Here is a 21,985-nt window from a genome sequence, read left to right as displayed (position 1 = left end):
TGTAAGTGTTGAAAAAGTAGGAAAGTGTATTGCTAATACAGCCAAGAGTTAATGATGACTGACTACAAAACACATTGCACTATAAATTATATAACAAGTTTAAACATAGAGTAAAACTGCTTCAGAGCTACTAATTATGTCTCAAAACTTGGAAATGTACATATCCATTTATATAAAGAGCATAGAAAATCTTAATGTATTGTTTGGTGGACTGAGCTTGGCTTTCACAAATGAAGCTGTTCCAAAAGGAACAATGTAGTTTCAGATATGAAATGCAGAGCTGCTGTTCCACAGACAATATGCCATGAATGTTATCTAAAGAAATGGACTTGATGTTGCTAATTATAAAAAAAAAAGAGTAGAATATAATTATTTCACACATCACATGTGGCCAAATTAGAAGCTTCAGCTGGCAGATGGAGACGGGTTTTTTGTGTTTTTAGAAAACACCTTGCAAGTTCAGCTGATAAAAAAGGCAAGGCTTTCTATCACAGTCCAGAAGAGTTGCAAAAAGAGAACTGATCTAACGAAACAGTCTTAAATTTCTTCTCAGAGGTTTGACAGATACAGTAATGAAGGTTTTCAATGGCTTAACAGATAGTGTGATAGAGGTTTTCAATGAATAGCTGTTCATGAGCAGTTAATTATTTCATTGTGGTCTGGGTCATTTGGGAAACTGTGAACACAGCTGACTTTTGTGTTAGGATTGCATTGTGAAATGTGTGTGTGGAAGGGGGAATGCTGAAGCTGCATCATCTTGAGACTAGCAGTGCTGGAGAAGTGACCAAAATCAACTTCTGAATGAGCAGGTTGCTCCCTTGTTAAGGTGAATAGAGGCTAAAGTCTAATGAGGATGTGAAATCTCTACTCTGTAGGTCATATCAAAAAATCCTTGCTCCTCCCCTAATGCTCTCACTCCCACCAGCCCAAGGCACAGTTACTGCTGCTCCCACCAGGATGAACAGCAGCCCTTTGTTAGCTGCCTGCCCCGGGCACACCCTATCCTGGCTTCACTGCTGCTCTCTTGGCATCTGTAGATCCTAGAGACCCTGAAAGGAGCCTTTTGCTGCCCAGTCTCCAAGGTTAACTGCTTCAGTAAGTCTGTTACCTCCAGTACATGTATAGGTAACCTGTAACTTCAGTCCCACCAACTTAAGTTCTAGCATTTACTTTCCTATGGGGAAGGGAACATCCAGTCTGTACCACAGAGTTGTTGTAGGTTTTTTTATTTAAAGATTGGTTACTTCTCCAAAGATCCAAATCTGTTACTTTAATAACATCAAAATTAGATGTGCTAGAAATTTTGTATTGTATTAAGAAGACACTTAAAAGTACTATAGCCCAGCAAGTCTTAAACTGCCCTGATATAGCTGCAGTGCCTGGTTCCCTGCTTTGAAAGCTTGTCGTGTGTTTGAAATATGATACAGATGGTGACTTGGACCACCTTCCAGCTGCCAGGACCAGTCTGAGCAAGGGTATCAAAATGGCAAACAAACCTCAGGGGATAAAACTGTGAATGGCATGCTTTGTGGTGCCTTTGGTCCCTCATCTGACTGCTGTGAGAGTCACGTGCCTGGACCCTGAGACCTGGAACAGGTCGGGCGAGACACCCTGGGTGCTTCTCAGTGAAGACTAATCCAGCTTCAAGAAATCTTGATGGTTAAAATGGAGAGCAAAAGTAATGTGCAGCAGCTGAGTATTGGGGCAAGATAGAAGTCAGTCATCGGGCAAACACATTTTTGGAAGGAGTGTAGAAAAGGCTGACGTTGTCCTTTGTTTAGAACCATGGCTACAGCTAACAAATGGGGACGGTTGAAAACTGTCGTTGTTTCCCTCTGTTCGTTTCTGCTGGAAGATAACTACTTATAGAATCATAGAATAGTTTGGGTTGGAAGGGACCTCTAAAGGTCATCTAGTCCAACCCCCCTGCTGTGGGCAGGGACATCTGCAACTAGATCAGGTTGCTTAGAGCCCCGTCCAGCCTGAACCTTGAATGTTTCCAGGGATGGGGCATCCACCACCCCTCTGGGCAACATGTTCCAGTGTTTCACCACCCCCATTGTGAAAAAATTTCTTCCTTATATCTAGTCTAAATCTACCCCCCTTTAGTTTAAAGCCATTCCCCCTTGTCCTGTCGCAACAGGACCTGCTAAAAAGTTTGCCCCCACCTTTTTTATAAGCCCCCTTTACTTCTAGTGGATGGTGGCATGCTAGCACCCAGAATGAAGGAGAGATTGTGACTGGAAATAGTAGATTTCAGGACTGCAACAGTAGAGGAAAATGTCTTCCTGGGCAATTAGATCTGGAAAGTTCTGCTGCGAGTACCACGAAGGGAAGGATTTGCAAGGCAGTTACTGGAGGAAACGGGAGTCAAAGGAACAGTTTGACAATTGGAAAAAAGCTGAAAACTTTGTTGTGCCAGCTGTAAACAGCTTTTGTTTCCTAGAAGCTATGAAAACTGTTTTCTAACACTATGTACTGTATTCAATATTAATTATTTTAACTCCTGCTTTCATGATAAATATTTATTACTTAATAAAGATAATTAAGATTCATTCTCGTTAGGGCTTTTTACTGAACTTATTCACAGTGATAAATGAAGACTGTTAAATACCTTCATTTCAAAAGGAAAAAAGGTTGGGGTGGGAACAGAAGGGTGTTAGAAACCAATACAGGAATTTGGTTAGGATGAAGAATCTGTAGCTGACATGGCTGTGGAGGAACAGTTTAAATATTTTAGGTACAGAAGGATATTGTAGCAGGGTTGTAAACCACTTTTTTCCTAGATATCTGATTTAAAAAGTAATGTGCAGACATTAATATGACGAATATTTGAATTTTGGAAAGAAACAGACCCCCCTGTTCCACACAGCACAGGAGACAGATGATACCTGCTAGGAAAGGTTTGCAAACTCAGTAACCTTTTCTCACAGTAGGACCTGGCTGATCCATTAATTATATTTAATAAGTTATAGAATACCAAGGAAACTTCAGAAACCTTGCAAAATGCTACTTTTCTTTTAATATTTGGAGAAGAGGTAGTGGAGTGTGACCCAAAATCATTACTGATTGGTTATTATCACCTTAACTGACTGAACAAAGTACAGACAAACATAAAAACCAACATCTGTAATACAAAGATACGTAGTCTCAACCCAGTAACTCTTTACCAGTGGCTCAGCAAACCAAAGGCAGTATTAGATTTTTTTTTTATTGTTCAGGATTAAAACATCCTGTAGGAAGATAGGTTTTAGTTAAACACTCTTTTTACTGCTCTATGAATAGAGGCAAACAGCAGCTGTAATACAGTGTTTAATTCTGTAATTTTGTTGTGTAGGTGGATGAGTGTAATCGATGATGACAGTTGAGTAAATGCCACTTTGTTAATGTTGAATTTACATTTTACTTTCAGCTTTATCGCATTATTTAATGAGTTCCTGCTAGTGGCTTTGGCTTCCTATGGTGATAGCAATTAAATTTTAAAGAAAACAGGAGGCATTCTGGTTGCTTTATCCAAGTACTAAACTCACTATTTTACATGCTGCTAGCTTACATCAGGGAATTAAATGTCCCACCTTATTAAATTGCTTATTCTGTCTTCTCTAATGCTTTCATCTAGCTTGGATATAGCATTAATATTTAAAATGTATGTGTCAGTTCAATAGACACATGCATTACTTATCAAAACACTGCAGCTTATTAAAGTAAACCTGCTGTCATCACAGATAAAAGTCTCTGGAATGTCATGTGGTGCCAGCAGGTGCATTGTACATTTTCACAAGCTGGTCAGTTGAGATGGTGGTGGTACTTCAGGAAGAAGAAACACCTTCTTGATTGTATGAATGGAGCATCTCCAGATTCCTGAAAAGAAGACATGGCATGCACATTAATACAGTCTAAGACTAACGGACTATAGGAAGAGGAAAGTATTCATTTAAGTAATTGGACCTTCTGTGGCTGTTCAGTGTGTTTGTATTAACAGTTTCCAGTATGTCAGAGCAGCTACATGTGTTAATTGAGATTTCTTATATTTGCCCACATTGTGAAGATCTAAATAATAAACTAAGTTATCCCCAGTTGTCCAAAAGCAAATCTCATCTTGCGTTATGGTATGGTACTTATGGCTGAATACTTGTTTAGCTGTTAGGTTGCAGCTCGTGTGGTTCCCCAGGTTTGGAATGAGAATAGAGTGTGTCCTTCTTCCACTGCCTGCACAGGACGTGGTCGGAGCTGCTGTGGTCTGTCTGCAGGATTCCAGCACACTTCTGTTGCTCCTGGCTCCCAGTCTGCAAGGACAGTGTCCTCGCTAGAGAGACCAGATGTCTTTGTCCCTTTCCTTGCAGTGGGCTGCTTCTCATTCACTGGCTGGTCAAATTCAAATGCTTTTCCCTTCTGTTTAGGTGTGCATTTGAGAGGACAGTAAGCAAAGGGCTAAATGTCCCTTTTGTGTTCTCCAATTAGCGCTGGCCTTACGACCTATGTGCTATTCCATCATACATGAATTAAAAGCATACCTTTACCCTCTTCCTCTTTCAAACAGGGCTTGTTTTTGATTCTGTCTTAACAAACGTTAATGCCTTGCTGCTGTTGCTGCCTTATATATTCTCCTGCGTAATGGAAATTGTGCCCTCTTCCTCTGTATCTCTTTTGCTGCTTTCAAAAAGGAACAGATTTCTCTGTAGTTCTTCGAACAGTTCTTAGAGACCTTGTATGTAATAATACACCACTCTGAATTAGTAAGTAATGACGTGACCTTTTCTTCTCCAAAACTCATTCTTGAGTAGTATGCTGAGATATTATCTCCCCACTTGAATGCTTGACTAGAGAGATGAGTTTTGATATGGGCATGCATGACAGTCACACTTGATAGCCTTGCTTCCCCAATGGAGAAGTGAGAATATGCCACAGCCTGAGTTAAAGCCTTGTGTCTGGTTACCTCATGTTACCAATTGTGCCAAATGTGATGTTTTTTACTATGTTACGTTTTCTTTGCTGGATGTAGACTGTAATAGGAAAGGTAATCCAAAATCCAGTGTTTGCATTGTTGCAAAGCCACTCACACATTTAGAAACTAGAAGTTAGAAATACATGGGAAGGTACAAATTTCTTCTTGGTAATTAGATTTTTTTTCTTTCTGAAAGTTTGATGTTTTTATGCATAAACTTTCTCTTGTATATACATTACTGTATCTAAAAATTATTTTATAGTGTATGTACTCAAGTACAAGAGAGCCCTCACTGTAAGGAGACTGAATTTGTGTGTGCGAGTATGCGTCTACAACTGTTACTAAGAGAAACGGTTGACCTTGACTTTTAGATAATTGTTGCAGCAGACCTCTCTCACTAATGAGTATTCCCCACCTCCTTTGACAGTGAAGCATTTCTTAGGCCAAGGAAAAAAAGCAAAAAGAATGATGAGGTGAAGAAAGGAAAATGTCAGGTGCTCACCTTTCTTTTAGTAGTATCAGGATGTTCTTCCTGAACTTCTGTTGGAAGGGAATAGAGTAGTAGTACTGTATCCCCAGAAAAAGTAAAGCTAAAGGAAAAGCTCATCTAATCTACTGGATCCTACAGGAATCTTGTAACTAAAAGAGGGAAGGTAAAAACTTTAAATAAAAGCCTCTTTTCTAAGGAGTTAAGGGATGAGCTATTCTGGTCTCCAAGTAAGAAACCGGTTTCAGCCCTAGTATATGAATTAATGTCACAGTATCACTGTCTAGGTCAGTGGTTCCCAGTCAGTAAGTTGCATTGTCATAGTGTTTGTTCTGCTTTTCCTTTTCTTTGTTAGACAAATACTGAAGAGAGTATGGTCAGGCCAGCTGGAACTTCTCCTTGTGATAGTTCTTGGCTTGATGCTGAGACCTTGTCTCAATGTAGCTCAAGCAGGCTGTGTTCTGGCAGTCAAGATCAGGTGGATTTCTTTCTCCATTGCTTGCATCTCATCAGAGGGTTGCTGATTTGACATTTTGTCATGGGAGTCTTTGGCTTATGACTTGGCATGTGATTGTACCAGCTGCCAGAATGACCTATGTAGTTGTATGAACTTGGGATTAAATATAAATGAAGAAAGGAAAAAAATAAAAAATCAACAACTTGCTAATAGAAACTGCAAGTTGTGTGACTATCAGCCTGAGACTTGACATAAACAACTACATTTGAGATCCAGAATTTGTGTACAGGAATTACTCCAGTCATATTTCCAAGATAATATTTCAAAAAGTATTGTTTCAAAATAGTGTACTAAAAAACCCCTGTGCTACTTGGGACACAGGATTCCTTTGCTGTCATTGCAGTGGCATAGCAGAATCATTCAGGCTGCCTGGAAACTGGCCAGGGGTGAACGTAGGGGAGTAATCAGAATATCTGATAGGGAATTCTGTAAATTGTCTGTGGGTGTAGCTTGGAAGAAGCAGAAGACGGAAAGCGAGTGCCTTTTGAGATGGGTGCAATTCGTAACGTCTGCATGTTTTCTGAGTGCTCTAAGTTAGTTTTGTATAGACAGCTTTTCCTTTTGTATGCTTTGCAGTGCTTACAGTGTTTCTGAAGAATTCAGTTTGCCTGTTTTTAATGCTTAAGGTAAAGACTTTTTGTGATACAAAATAGTCTTTCTAACTTTATTCCAGTTTAAGTTTGTGCAAAAGTGAATTACACTTCAAACAATTTTTGTTTCCTCTAAATACTACAAAATTGTAATGAAAACCGGTTCAAGTAGATTTCATCCTACAATTTAGCTACTTTTGTGTCAGACTGCTGAATGTCAAAATTTAAATGTCAGAATGCATATATTGTATTATTGTAGTTTTGTAATTTGATATCTAATCCTATAGCAAATAATCAAAACAGTCTATAAACAGTTAAGATAAATTTCAGTTGTCTTATTAGTATCCAATATATCCCTTTCTGTATGTGACAGAGAAATGCAGGTAAAGTTGAGACGAGTAATCCCACTGCTGGTACTAGAGACATCAGCTGGTGGATTAGGAGGAGACTGTTACATAGGCCAAGGAGCAGAAATCCATTTGTTACTTCCAGACGGAAAATGATCAAAGGCTAGAGGTGGAGCTGCAACAAGGATTTGAAAGTGGTCATTTGAGCTTTGCATCTGTTGCTAAGGTCCAACTTGCTGAGATTAGTAGGGTAGGTCAAGTAAAATGTGTCCTCTTATGCTCAGCAAGGCTAGCGGGAAGTCCTTGGTAGTATCTTCTTTCAGCATACTTTTTTTAAACTTGTCTGAATTATACAGTCATATGTCTGGAATATACTATAAATCAGATCTACAGGCTCTCATAGTGAATAAAAGTGTATGCTATTTTGATGACAAGTTTAAAAAAAGTATTGGTATTCTAGTATAAGCAGATGAACTAAAATGGTAGGAAAATGTTGTGGTGTGATATAAACTAACTGAACATGGATTGTAATGGTGTCTTGCAGCTACCATGCTCTGTGCTTCGTTAAGAGAATAAAGCTAAGAAAATACAGTTTGAGATTAATTTACATAAACTTTACTGCTCAGACACAAGTTTTATGCTTGTTCTGCAAACTTTTCAATGTGTTTAACCACAATGGTTTTGCAAGGGATAGGGAGAGGGGAAGTCAACTGAAAAAAGGAAATGCCTTTGAATTCTAAATTTAAAGTGAAATTGCGTGCTAATTAAGGAAAAATTATATACTGTAGGTCTGCTGACGAGAATGTAAGAGCTGTTATACTTTCTTCAGAAGTGACCAAGAGGGGATGTATAGGAAAAGAGAATAACAAATAGCTGTAAAGCAGCCTTTGTTTTGGTGTAGCAGTCTAGCTGTTGACAAAGATTGATATAAAAACTTTTGTCTCTGACAGGCTGTGTCTGGACCATTTGTTTGATAGCAGCCAAAGAACCTGTTCTCAAAATGTGTTTTAAATACTTATTTGAATAATTGAGTTTTGGCTATTACAACTTTACCAGGTATTGTATAGGGAAAAAAAAAAAATTCCTATAGTTTTGTTCTTTTATGCTGCCAGGTAATTTCCTTGAGTGTCCTGAGCTTGTGTATTATGAGAAGTAGTGAATGGTCATGTTTGGTTTGCCTTTGATGTACAACTCCTGATGAGTGCTCATACTTTCCCCTCTTCTACAATTCACTCAGTTGTTGCATTTCAATATGAACCTTTAGAACGGAACAATAGGATGCATGATGTGATCAGGGACTTTGCAAATAAGCAGGTGGAGTCTATTGGCCAAAAATATTTTGCAGTTTGTCTTCAATTTCAGATACATTGCAATAATAAAACGAAGATGTAAAGATCCCCCCAGCCAGGCCTGTACCTGGTAGTGTAAAACAGTCTCCTAGCCTGAAAGACTTGTAGGGACAGGTAATAGTCTTTATTAGACCAACTTGTATACTGTGTTACATATATCTTTAAATGTCAAGCAAGTTGAAAGGCTGGTGTGCCTGAAAGACTGTCTGCTCTTTCAAACTATAAAGCTTAGTCTAATAAAATGTGTTATTTCTGTGGACTGCTCGTGTCTAACCAATTGTCTTAGACCATCATGGTTGCTGCAGTTTTTCTCGTTAATGATATGTGGGCAAAAGTGGCAATTTGAACCTTTCAGTAGCAAAGCAGTTGACAGCCAGTTTTGAATCATCCTGCCTGAGCTGAACATAGTAATGACTGTAGTAAATAAAGAGCCTGTTGAGCATGTTAGATGTAATATTGTTTTGGTTAAGATGGTCTGCTGCATGCGTGCAGAATGCTAGGGGTGCAGATGATAGGACTGCCTAGTTGCATGGAGACCAAATAAGCTGAGCTCTTTCAGATTTGGAAGTTAGTACTGCATGAGAGGTGTGCTTTCTGCACTCTTATTTGCAGAGGGAGCAAATTTTTAGCATGAAATTATGAGAAGTGAGGTTACAGGTCAAAGACATTTTATGAAAAGATACTCTGTGAAGTTTATTCTTGGCAAAGTTTGTCCTGCTGTGATATTAATATCAGGTTTTGCTTTCTGTGGTATAATTATTCTTGGGTATTGCCTGACAGATGGTTATATCTTAGAGTTGTATTAGAATGATGTTATTTGCTTGACAGTTATTGTTCTCTTAGGAACGTGGGACAGGAAAGGACCTCCCTATTCATCAAGTTTATTTTCATGCTCTTGTAGGCTTTGTCATACAGTCATAGACATACGGAGCACTGTCTTAAAAGCAGCTGGGCCTTTTCCCCTCACTACTTTAATTAGAAGCCTGTTCCAATGCTAAATTGCCCTAAACATGAGGAAGCTGCTTGTAATGTTCAACCTAAATTTATTCATCATCAGTTGGTAATAACCAGTACTGGTGCCAAGATTTTATTTTTTATTTTAAATAGTTTTTTCTTATTTTATAATTATCTCAGTGTGTATATACACAGCCCTTGCTTTTCTGCTCAGCTTTACTTTTGCTAGGCTAAGGCCAAATCCTTGCAGTCTCCCTTCAGTTCTGTTGTTGAAACAGCAAAATGAAGGTATGGGTACTCAGAGACTTTCCAGCTTTCACATAGCAGGTTTTTCCAGTTCCCTGAGAAGGGTGTGTCTTATTCTTTGTACTATTGCTGATAAAAGAAGTGAGTAGTAGCTTCCTTGTTATTACAGTGTACCAACAGAAACACGAAGATAAAAAATTTTGTATTTTAAACTTTCTGAACATTGCCTTCAAGTGGCGAGGTTGTTCAAACAGTAGGGACTCGCAATATATTCTCCAATTTAGGAATGCAGGCAAGCCTATGAAAGTGGTGTTGAAAGGCAGGCAGATGTTTGGTTGCTTCAAGTGCGTGGGTTCCACTTTGTGTGTGTTGTTTTTTTCCTCAGGCTGTTAAATGTTCAGATCACTATTCTGTGGCTGATCTGTGCACAGACAAATTCTTTGTGCATTTTTAATGAGTTGCTGCAAAAATCTGTGATCAAAGATAAGTCAGACCTATTACAAAGGAATCAAAAACTGGAATTATGTTTAAATATTTTTCTGACTAATATTTATAGATACTTCCTACTTCTAAGGCTCTTGATAAATCAAAGTACTCTTCAAAGATTTATATTCTTAAGATACTAATGAAAGATGTAAAAAGTGGATACGTTTTGCAGAATTTAACTAGAAAATTAAAAAAGTTTGAAAAAGCTTCAATACGAAGACCTGACCTACTTGCTTCCCATTTAAAATCCTAAAGGCTGTTGTGTTGGAAAAAATAAAACAAACACTTAACACTGTTTAAAATGCAGTGGAAGGTTTTATATCCTAGGTTTAAAAAAGAACTTAAGCCTTCTAATGTTCAACACCGCAGCTCAGAAAGATTAGGCTCCTGGCTAAGAAAGTATGGAGGCAGGCACCTAAGGACCATATGCTGATGAGATTCTGATTTCCTGGCTGGAATTCGAAATCCATAATGTGGAGTGCTGGTACAGTGAAGCTGGTTGTTAGGAAACCAGGCTATACCTTAGACATTCATATAACCCTTATATTAATCAGAAAATAAATTCCATACCATTTTCTGCAGTTTTCTCTCAGGAAGATGCTTTTGATACCTACCTTATATGTAGTAGACTAGCAGTTAATCAGCTTATTTGTCCACGAAGTAGGAGGCCTTGATTCTAGGTCCTTCTCAACCTGAGGGAGCTCAAGCCCACATTTTTCTCCCAAGAGTGCCATAGCCCAGTCGTTCATGCTTAGGTAAGTGACGTAACCACCAGACTGCAGATTCAGACTTCTTGCCTACTGTCTTGCATCCATCAACTTGCGTTTCTGGCTGCATTATGGTCAACTTCATCAGGAAGGATGGCGCAGTGTTGTGGTTTAACCACAGATGTAGAATCTACATCTAAATAATCTGGTTTTATTCTAATTTAATATTCTTAGCAATTGTTTTGAGTACTGTTTTCTACTTAATGTTTGACCAGAAAATATTTTAAGAACCTGAGATACTGTAATAAGGAAATGGAATAATAATGGCTGTCATTGATCTCATCGCTTCTGGGGATGAAGTTTTAGAGTTGTTTCAATTCAGAGCTTTTTTTTTTTAAACTCGTATTTTTTTTTCTAAGACAGACATTGTGATTTTGAACCCTGATACAGGAAAAGAAAAGGGAATTTATAGCTGTTGTGATTTAAAATAAATAAAAGATGTTTTCTGTATGTGCAGGCTATACTGGGAGACCCAACTATGAATCTACTTAGAAAGTTAAAGAATTTTTTTTCTTTTTTGTTCCTAAGTGGTGGCATAACACTTGTGCAAAAAATTCCTTCTCTCTTCAGATAAAGAAGGCAAGATTACAGAAAATGGGAGACCTTAGAAGGGGATAACCTAGTTGGGAAACTTACTGGCTGCTAAACTTCCAAAACATTCAAAAATAAACTTGCTGTGTGTTTCCATGTTGCTTGCTCCCTGTGTGATAACCCTCAAAAGTTGTGCTTCTACCTGGGCAAAGTTGTAAAAGAATGAAATTTAACCAACTTTGGCTCTTAATGAGTTACCTACCTTGAAAGTAAAAAAAAAAAAAATTGTGAAAAACTTTACTCAATGAAACAATGAAAAGAATCATATTAACTGTTGGTTTTTTAGGTACAGCCTGCTAAATCTTCTGGGTTTCTCAGTGTGAGAAAATGGTTGCCTTCACACATGAATGACTTCTTTAGATATACAATTCCTGGGTGCTATAAAGTAGCAATAGTGAAAAATATATTGAACACTGGTATGATTGCACCCTTTTGGGGTTGGCTGCAAAGCAGAAGGAAAATATGTGTGCATGCATGGAGGGCCATTGTGGGATTGGTTTTTGTGCCCTGTATTGTCTGGAATATGAAGTAAGTGCAGACCATACATCTGATCTGTAAGACATCTTACCTTAAAGTGGTTTAGTTTTCATAGTTGGCACAGTTCACTGCAAGGAGCACATGTGCAGTGTCTTAGATACCTCAACACGTTAGCTTCTGCCAAATTTCACTCATGTTTCCAAATGTAATATTATGCTTGTGTCCTATCCTCTCTTTGGCACTGAATTCAAACAGCACCTGTTAATGTTAAGAATAAATGAAGTTACTGTAATGTTGAGGATAAAGAGGTTTTGGTGAAAGAAAATTGGATATGCGACTTAGATTTCCTGCCTAATTAAATATTTCAAGCGGAGGTGTTCTACTTCAGTTTTATTTAGAAGTCAGAAAGCAATATTATAATGTTAGCACATGCCTTTTTAGTAAAATCTTCTTTCATGAGCTGGTATTTACTGATATTCAGTTCAAATGCTTTTAAGTAATAACCTGAAACACAGTGGAACGTCACTTTTTGCTGGAGATAAGTGCTTTTTCTGGAAGCTTGTAATTCCTTTGCATGTTGGCCGATTCTCACTTGCATTTAAATCACCTTTAACAGAGTTGTGTAGCTTATTGGTATTCCTCTTCAGTTTGACAGCTGAAGAATAGCAGCTGTAAGTATGAACATTAGGGTAAGGCTTACATTACATAGCCAACAATCATTTGTTCTGGTATTCTGCAGTAGAAAGGTAAACAAAGATTTCTTGCTGCTTCAACCAGTGAACATTACTGAGTTTGAGTTCAGTACTGCTTTTGGACAGCATTGAAACTACTAAAAACATTGAACATCTGTTCTGTGAATGTTACTGCTATGGGCAATGTAGGGTATAGTTATAGATCCATAATTGTTTTTCTAACACTGTAGCTGTTTTTTCAGAATATTGTTTCAAAATAATGTGTTTTCTTTAAGATCGAAGAATATCGGGGGGGGGGTGTTCTGGTCTCTATAACTGAATTTCTCTGAAGGGTGGTAGATAAAGGACCATGATGATCTAAGCACTGTTCTATTTCTAATGGGAAGAAAGAAGTGTGGGGCGAAGGAGATGATAGTACCCTTATTAGGATGTAGGCAAGGAGATGACTGGGGAAAGGAATCCTCTGTATTGCCGTTCAAAATGTATGGTATGCAGCTCCTTGGATGGGAAAGGAGGAGTAGCTGGTTGTCAAGAACCAAGAGATCCACAGGGGTGGTAAAGAAGTTGGGCGGTGTCTACCTTGCACTGAGAAATGTGATTAACATGACAGGTTCTCCAGTAGATTAATTGTGGAGGAAGTTGTCTGGGGAGAACTGAGAGAATGAGGGAGAGCTGGTTGCGTTCCTTAATATGACAGTTCAATACCTTCATCTCTTAATAACCATAATGAAAAGCACTTGAAACTATCAGAAAAGGAGTAGGAGAACTAGTGATTTTAGTTGAAGAACACTGTTTTAGAAGTTCTTGTGAATGTGCATTGCTTTCACTGGAATCAATGGAGCAGAAGAAACCTGTCTCTCCCAAATTTTATGTGATGATAGAAGTACCCTTCTTGTCTTCATCAAAAACCAGGCTTACTTCAGTTTGATTTACTCGTGCCTGGTTGTGTCTTGTTCAAATGTCAGTCCTAACTTAGAAGCTACAGAGGCATCCTCCCCAATAAATCATTACTTGAAAGTAACACAGCACTAGGATTTTTTTTTTTTTGAAAATTGAAATGGATCATTCTAGACAGATGCTATTTTAAGATTATTTTAATGGAAAGGCTTCCTCTTATTTTTTCAGTTGCTCACTCATTAGAGACAATGGCAGATGAAAGTATTGTATTAGTTGATCTGTTGGGGTACAGAAAAAGTAAGATGGTAATGAATTCTAGTTTGATCTGAGGGAAGTAAAAAACCTTGATTTATATTAACTGTGTTGTTGAGTTCAATGAAAAGCTAAAAAAGGGTATGAATAATAATTATAATAATTAATAATTATAATAATTTTGTGTGCAAAAATAAGTTTACTTTAGAAAGGCTGAATTATTTGTGCCTTGTTTTCCTGGATCAACACTAGCACTTTCACCTTTTTGTATGTGTTTTGGATGCAGATTGTGAAATAATTTCTTCAAGACTGGTTTTTCTACATTGCCATCTTGCTTAAGATTCATTCTTCTGACATACAGTCACTAGCTAAAACTGTGATTGTATCAATTACAAAAACATAAAGTAAATTTTTCATTGCTTGCAATGTCTGAATATATATTGTCAACTTCTTAAAAAAATTGTTATTGTTAAATTGCACTGGAAAGTGTTTTATTAATATTGTTACTTTATTACTATTAGTTTTCAAGTAAACTATTGGAAACTCTTAACTTGTAATTTTAAAAAGCACATTTCTTTCTTTCTTGAATAAAACAATTCATACCATAATTTCGTCATCATTTCTAAAATTCCTATGTCCTTTCTTGATTTTCTGTGAATGATGCCATTATTCTGTCTCTCACTTGAGCTCATAAACAGGAAAATATTTTCCAAATTCAGCATCATGTCAAGGCTATATTTAAGTCTTAGCTATTATTACTGGATTTGAAATGACTAAGATTTATGCTTTCTTAAGGATTTAAACATTGAAAATATTTTGGATCGCATAATCTCTTTTGTCAATTACCGCAGCATTTGTCTCTTGTAATACGTAGCATCTAGTCATGCAACGCAATTCTGCTGCAAAGATTTTACAAGGCTGTTGCTTGTACATGTCATTCTTTTTCTTTTCTTCTGCAGGATTCCTCTTTCTTACTGAGTTATATACAGGGTACCAGTACTCCTTTCAAAGTCCTTTCTTTTTCTCCTCCTATCCTGCCTGTCATTAACTTACCAGCAATATGTTGATGTATAGGGGTCCACCTCCAATCAGCCCTTAATGACTGCCTTTAAATCTTCCTATGAATGTCTTGAAGCTTTCTCTCATGCTGCCCTGAGGGGGTATGTTCCTGACATAAAAGTAAAATGAATGTATTTCTTCTGATAGTCCTTCTTAATTTTTTTTTTTTGCTTTCTACATGTAAAAAGACCTTGTTGAAGGTAAGGCAGCTACTGTTCTTAAACCAGAAGGCAAGCTTGACTCCAGCTTAACGGTGGTCTTGTGTTCTGCAGTGGAGTGCTGAGGGAAGATTTCTGCATCTTTCCAAAGCGTTTGTTTTGTATGGCAGTCCCAAAATCGTGTCACATAGCTGGATGGTTGCTTCCTAAGCACTCAGAGCACACAGGTATTTTGGATTGCAAGTAATGTTGCACTGTAACTTTTAGGATACCTACCTTAATTTCGTAGTTCCAGTTAAAACTCTTCTAGCTTTTCAAAGGTGGGCAGCATGTAGTTTGTTAGCCTGGAATTAGATCTTAATCACAACTAAAATTCTGAAGGAGCCATCTTGAAACTGTTGACCAAATGCACAATGTTTTTACAATGTGTCCAACCCAAATCTTTCATAATCAAGGGGTCTGAAGTCACAGACTGCAGTTACAGATGCTAAGGGATTAAGAATCTGAATGTTTTCTTACATAGAACGTAATTAGTTTAGCAATATAACTCCCGAATCTAAATTAAATTGCTCTTTTTAAATAGTCAAGTTGATCAGGTATGGAGAAAATATGTAAAGGTATGATTGTACTAGAAACTATGATTATATAAGGTCCAAGAAACAAAACAAGAACCAAGCCCAGGAATTTTCTCATTTGTTTTCTAACAGTCATATAAACAATTAGCTGGTTCTTAATTCTTTTTAGTGTGCATAAACTTCTATCAATTTATATAGGAATTGGTCACAAATTTAACATAGGTAAGTGTGTAGGACAGATGAAAGAAGATGCATCTAGAGAAAGGCAGAATTAGTCACGTTTCTGTGCCTCTGTAAATATATTTGCAAAGACGAGATGTTCCAGTTCAAAACAAAATAAAAACGGATACAAGTGCCTGTGCAGACTTCTCTTGTGTCATGATGTCTGTATATTAATAGAATTCAGAGACAAGAAGGCAAACTTAATTTGCTAATTCCAGTGAATAGTTGTATTCAGCTTCCTACTGAGTAATCGCAGAAGGCATTTTTCATTTTAATGAGCATTCTGAATCCTTTCTCTCTTGTTTTTTCTCTGTTTTCCATTAGATATTTGCTGTCTTAAATGTGTTTCTTAGCACTTTCATCAATATTGTATTTATTTCTAGATCAATTAAGAAGTGATTGTAGTGTGTAACTCGTAATGACTAGCTTAAGGAGGTGTTGAATTTGAAGGACTTTATTATGAGATGGAGAGTTGTGGTTTAATGTGTGAACTTATTAACATCTTTTTTTTTACTAAAAGGGAAAAATCATCTCTGGCAGAAACGTTTTATAGAAAGTATCAAATGGTACCTCTAGGGTTTTAAGTTAGATATTATGTGTGTCAAAACTTAATTTGTTTCAAACAATTTCCTTGTTATGCCATGAATAAAAAGTACTCTGGAAAGATAGCTTTTTGTAATAAATGATCTTGGTTGTTGCATTCTAGTATGTTCACAAGCTGCAGGTAGGGATCTCGCGGTTTTTTTGCTGTATTCAACAGACGTGCCAGGGAAAACAGACTTATACATCTATGGTTAAACATAATCTCAAAATATTATTTTATTATGTTTATTTCATAGCTGATGACTGATTGTGACAACCTGTATGATGTTATTCACATTACAGTTCTTCTGATTGTGATTACTTTCATACGCAGTTTGGAGTTACTGCACTTGGCACCGTTATGCCATCTCTCATCCTGCTGTAAATGGTTTTGTTTCACTTTTATCTGGGATAAGCATAGAAAAATGTTGCGTATATGCATACGTATTAGGCTTTACAGACACTGTTTTCTTTTAACATATGTTACTATGAAAGCATATTTTTGAATTGCACTATGAAGAAAAGGCCCACTTTTGAGGTTTGGGTGACAAGAAATAGCTTGGCTTAAAACAGTTAGAGACCAGGAGGATAACTCTGCAGTGGGGTGGTGAGGCTGTGGGTTCTTTCTTTTTCTCTAATCAAGAAAGACAAAAGAGATATAGCATCTTGTAATCAGAAGTAGAGCATGTGTCCCTGTTCCATCACCCAGTGCAAATCATATGATGTGATGGGTGTTGAATTTCGTGACCCAGTTATTGTGTATGGGCAGGGGTTGGGTCCTGACTCCTACATACTTGCTGAAATGCTGGGAAGTTCCTGAGCTTCTGTACAGACAGAAAGGAAATGGAGAAATCGACAGCCTATTTCTAAAATCCTGGGCAAAATTATTTCCCCCCAAAATTTGGTGAATGCTTGAACATTTGTTTCTTTTCTGGGACTGATGTAATTCTAAATCTCCTGGGATATTTAGCCAGTGTAATGAAAAGAGAGGTAACAGGGAACACCAGAAATATGAAATGGCTTCCTCATTAAAAGAAAAAAAAGTAAATAAACTAATTTTCATTTGGAAAAGAGGTGCTTGAAGGAGGAAGACATGGAAGATAATTATAAATAGTGGGAGAAAATTAATAGGAAATTATTTATTCACTATTTCTGAGAATTTGGGGTACGAAACACAATGCAAAAAAAGTGCTTTATACCTAGCATAAGTTACAGAACTTATTTTCACAAGGTATTGTGAAGAGTCAAAACAAAAAAATGGGCTCTACAAGGAACTTTACAAATCTATCGGTATTACTGGTGATAGTCCAGAGTCAGCCTGACTCAAGCAGATGCTGTGCTGCTGGTCGCTGGGGGAGGAAATAGTTTTTACTTGTGTTATCTTCAATGTGTATTAGATATTCTCTCCTAGCTTTCCTGAAGATAGGATTCTTTACTATATGGACCTTTTCTCTGGCTAAGTATTGAAGGATTTGGGGTTTTTCTTTTGTTTTTGTCTCTTATGTGAAGTTGGCTGAAGAGCAGGAAGGTGGTGTCAGGCCTTTGCTAGTAGTGGAAGAATGTGGGTTAGTGGGCTTGGGTCATCAAACAGTTTTAGATTATCAATGGCTTTCTTTCAGGTCGAGGACGCAAAGCTAACTTTCAGGCTGTGTGCGTGTTATTCACAGATGGATCAGAAGGCAGCAAAATGGAGACAGAGTAGTGATGGCATTGCAGATACATTCTGCATTGATAGAAGCCTGAAATAAGTGACTAAGTTCTAAATACCTATAATTTCATACTAAACTAGAAGTCAGGTATTTACCCAGGTGTTTTACTTCTTAACCTTCTTTTCCATAAAGTATCACATCAAAGTATTATAAGAATGATTGAGATCAAGCACTTCCACAGTTGACATGGAATGGATGAGTCTGTAATCCCTGGGTTCCAATTTGTCCTGGGGGGACCAAAGAGATGGCTGTAGAGTGTGCAAGCTGGTGACAAGGTTTTGCTCAGCCTTCCTACCGTACACACCCTGTGCTGGGAATTGGGACAGGTGAGTTCTCAGGCAAGATCAGTAATTGTTGTTTCATTAGTTGTGGTTCAGACTTAATGGTGGCTAATAAGTGCTGCCTAAACAGACAGTGTGGGTGTCTTACACTCACTAAAATATTATTTTTAAGTATTATTATAAGAAATTTTCATTCCTACAGGCTAATTATAGCACCACTGATTTGTGACAAACGAACTTGTCCTGAATGACAGCTGAGTCTCTCCACACAACCAAATACAACTACGCAGATGAAGAAAACGTTTAGGAAGTGTGGAGAAGTCTGGTGGGATCTCTGGGTGAGGTGTACCTTTTTAAGATCTCAGCAGAAAGTTTTGTGGTGCTTCTATCGACTGTTAAAGCAAAGCTTGTTATGTCATTACCTGAATTATGTGAAATACAGAAGATTGGGACAGCTGCTTCGAGGGTACTAAGCAAAATTATAGCCCCCAAAATACTGGAATATGCTTATGTGTTAAAGGCAAATTGAGCCAAGGAGTATTTTAATACCTGGCATAGCAGCAAGAAGGAAGAAGGGAGAGTAGAGACTCCTTTTAAGTAATTAATGTCTGGATCTATTTTATAAGGGTGATTGTTCGGCATGTAAAATGTATACTTGTTTTTGAGGGTACTTGAGATTGTCCTACAATAAAACCATTGTGTTGACAGAAAATCCAGTTGTTCTTATTGAGTAGCCTGTCCTCCATGCAATGTAGGAATCTTTTTTTTTTTTTTACAGCTGAATTCTGAACTTCCTGATTCTGCAGAAGGGTTGTCTTAGTGGGGAGACACTCGATTCATAATAAATCAACTATCAATACTGGATTTGGTTCTGATTTCATTCTACTGTATCTTCAAAATGAAATAAAAATGCCATGGAGCATATGAATGTGGTTGAAGGTAGCGGCAAAAAGGCATACAGTGATTCTGTTCATGTCAGATATTTTCTGATAACTGGAAAATATTTTTTTTTTCCTGAGGCAAAGTGACAAGATATTTGTCCTTTCTTTTACCATGATTTTAGAGAATTATTTTAAACAGAGTGCCTAGGAAAAATGCAATACACGATACAATTATTTTAAGAATTGTTTGTCAGTGGATTTGTAGACTTCTTTGTCCCATATTTATATAAGTAGTCTGATTCCATCTTTAGGTTGTAAACTGATCTCTCTACTTATGAAACTAGAAGTAATGCCCCCCCCCCTTTTTTCCCCCTCCCACTGTTCAGTTTGAAAACATTTTCAGAAGGTGAATAATTTCACTCTTAGAGAGGCTGACAATTTTTTTTACTTAACATCAGCAATTGACCGGTAATCAAAATGTTTTCATATGCACCTTTAAAGCCAGGAATGAACAAGTATCTTTCCTTCCATTTTAGAGAATTCAGGTTTCTGCTGTCTGGTATTAAAATATGGAAATTCTAGGTTGAATGGAAACTCAGAGCAGGTCATGATTTTGTCTCTCCGTTACACTCTTATAATTTAAAAAATAAAGTATTTCTTGTTTAGATCATGTGAAGTTGCTGAACACAATAAGCCATTTTGGTCCTTAGAAGGTGCATGGTGTAGGGTATTCCAAAAGCACTTATAACCAGGGTACTTCTTAGTTTTACTACTTTGAAGTTTCTGTTGTGAATTCCTGTCCTGTGATGGGAATGGGGACTGCAATGAGGATTCCTCAGGTAGGCTCCATTTCTGTTTGTTACACAGTTCCATCTGGTGAATTAAAGAGCTTTTGAAATAATAGCATAGAGCTCTGAAATACACACAGTTTCTTAACATTTTCCTACATGGTGTTTCCTTCGATGTGTAAATCCAGTGTTGCTCCCTCAGGTCATCATTAACTTGTTTGTGTATTTGGATTAACTAATTTGGCAGCCTCCCAGTGCCTTACTGCAGATTAATAAGACAGCAAGCTTCACCTCGGGTTTTTTTGGTACTTTCATAACTTTACATGTGACTTTCTTTTTGCTGATTGGCCATGACTTGTTTTTTCTGATCTGATCTTTTAAAGAAGACATGCAGTTTCTTGAAACTGGGGTGAACATTGTGTGCTGACAAGTAAGACAGCATGTTTATGGCACATAAACCTGGATACAGATCTTCCGCTCCCTCTGGTGTTAGGCTGATTTGTGTACTCTCTCCTGGAAATACAGAAAAAAAAATTGCATTTTCTTCTTTGGTTTGGAAAGATTCTCCTTTCTAGTGCAAGGAGAACTGTGGAGACTGAGGGATTTACACTAAACAAGTTTTGGAATATCTGTGTATTGTTTAGCAGTGGGCCAGGGAAATTTTGTCTCTTTATGTTTCAGATTACACCGTATTTCACTCTTTCCGCTAAGCTAGTTTTGCGTCCGTGGCCCGCCAAATATCAATGGGCGTAGAAGGTCTTTAAGGATATACAGCAGAGCTGGTAATGGCAGTTTTCCTGTGGTGCAGGTGTAGTGCTCTCTTGCTGCTGGTCTCCATAGGTGGTGGCAAATGACTGCTGCCGGTTACTGTAAGCTCTGGTGGGGAAGACTTGTGCAACGTTTCAGAAAGCTTCGGTTCATTTAGCTAATGAACCATGTAGGTGTTGATGATTTGTCATGATAAAGTATGTATCTTTTGTATGAAGACTGCGGGAAACTGTATTTCTTCACAACCAAATTTGAAGGAATATCACTAAAATTGCTGTCAGGTGCGCTAAAATTGGGCAGTTTTAAGATTTGCACTTATAGCTTAATTTAGTTCTTTTTGTATAAATGTTTTGATGGTCCTACATGGCACAATATGCTCTTTGAATAGATGCCTCAATCTTGGTCATTGTCGAAGTCGTAAAGCTTAGAGCTATTGCAAAAGGTTGCGGGAAAGGGAAGGTCAGGTATCATTAAGGCAGTGGATAACTGGAATGGAGAATTGCATTGTGTTCCTGCCTCTGCAACTGAGTTGTTCTAGTGAGTTTAATCACACCTTAATTACTGTTTCTACGTAATTTAAATTAAACTTTTCAAGAGATGCTGCTAGACAGACATACCTGAGTTTGAGTTCCCAGTGTGAGTCTTTGGCTTGCGAAAGTCCTCCCTCTCTGTTCAGCAGGGGTTTAAGTTAGTCATAACTGTGCTGTTGCACATATAGGTCTTCATTAAAATGCCCTTAAATATTAGAGCATCTCAAAAAGGGCAGGTACAGATTAATCAGTACTCCTGACCTAAGCCCATTTGTGCCTGTGCCTTCTCTTTGAACCTGGGGATTAAGTAGAATGATGGTCTCTTGCATGAATGTTTTGAAAATGTATGAAAACTGTAAACCAACAGTATAGTGCAGAGACCTTGATTTAAATCAAATTGTTTTATAATAACCAGATTTGACAACAATTTATGTAAGAATTTGGAAACTTGTTTTCAAGTAAATTCTAATTTTATTTGCCCTGGAATGTCTTGGCTTTTTCTGAAGACATTCATTCCCATTAGTTAACACCACTTTCTTGCTAACAGAACTATACTATGTATTTCTATATGTTTTTACTTAAGCAGTTGAATAGTTTAACATCGATTTTCTTATTCTTTGTACTCTTACTGCTAAGAATAATGGGGAAACGTAAATTTTTAATATAATAACATTTTTGCTCTTAATTTCCATGCAAGTAGCCAGTAAGTCATTGCTGAATTGAAAGTATAAAGAATGCCATAAATAATTTTATATATCAATTAAAATTCAGGTATGCATTCCTACAGGAACACTTACCTAGTATATATGCAAATAGCTTCATTAAAAAGGTGAAA

The 21,985-nt window shown here is 37.4% G+C and overlaps 1 protein-coding gene across 7 annotated transcripts in view; it reads left to right on the top strand.

Moving 5' to 3' along the window:
* MPP7 (MAGUK p55 scaffold protein 7) overlaps positions 1-21,985 on the top strand; it is a 159,561-nt gene that overhangs the window by 5,872 nt on the left and 131,704 nt on the right. The gene's annotated exons all lie outside the window — the stretch shown is intronic.

This window comes from Aptenodytes patagonicus, chromosome 2, assembly GCF_965638725.1.
Source record: "Aptenodytes patagonicus chromosome 2, bAptPat1.pri.cur, whole genome shotgun sequence".
NCBI classification, from domain to species: domain Eukaryota; kingdom Metazoa; phylum Chordata; class Aves; order Sphenisciformes; family Spheniscidae; genus Aptenodytes; species Aptenodytes patagonicus.
This window is presented reverse-complemented; position numbering and strand designations above follow the sequence as displayed.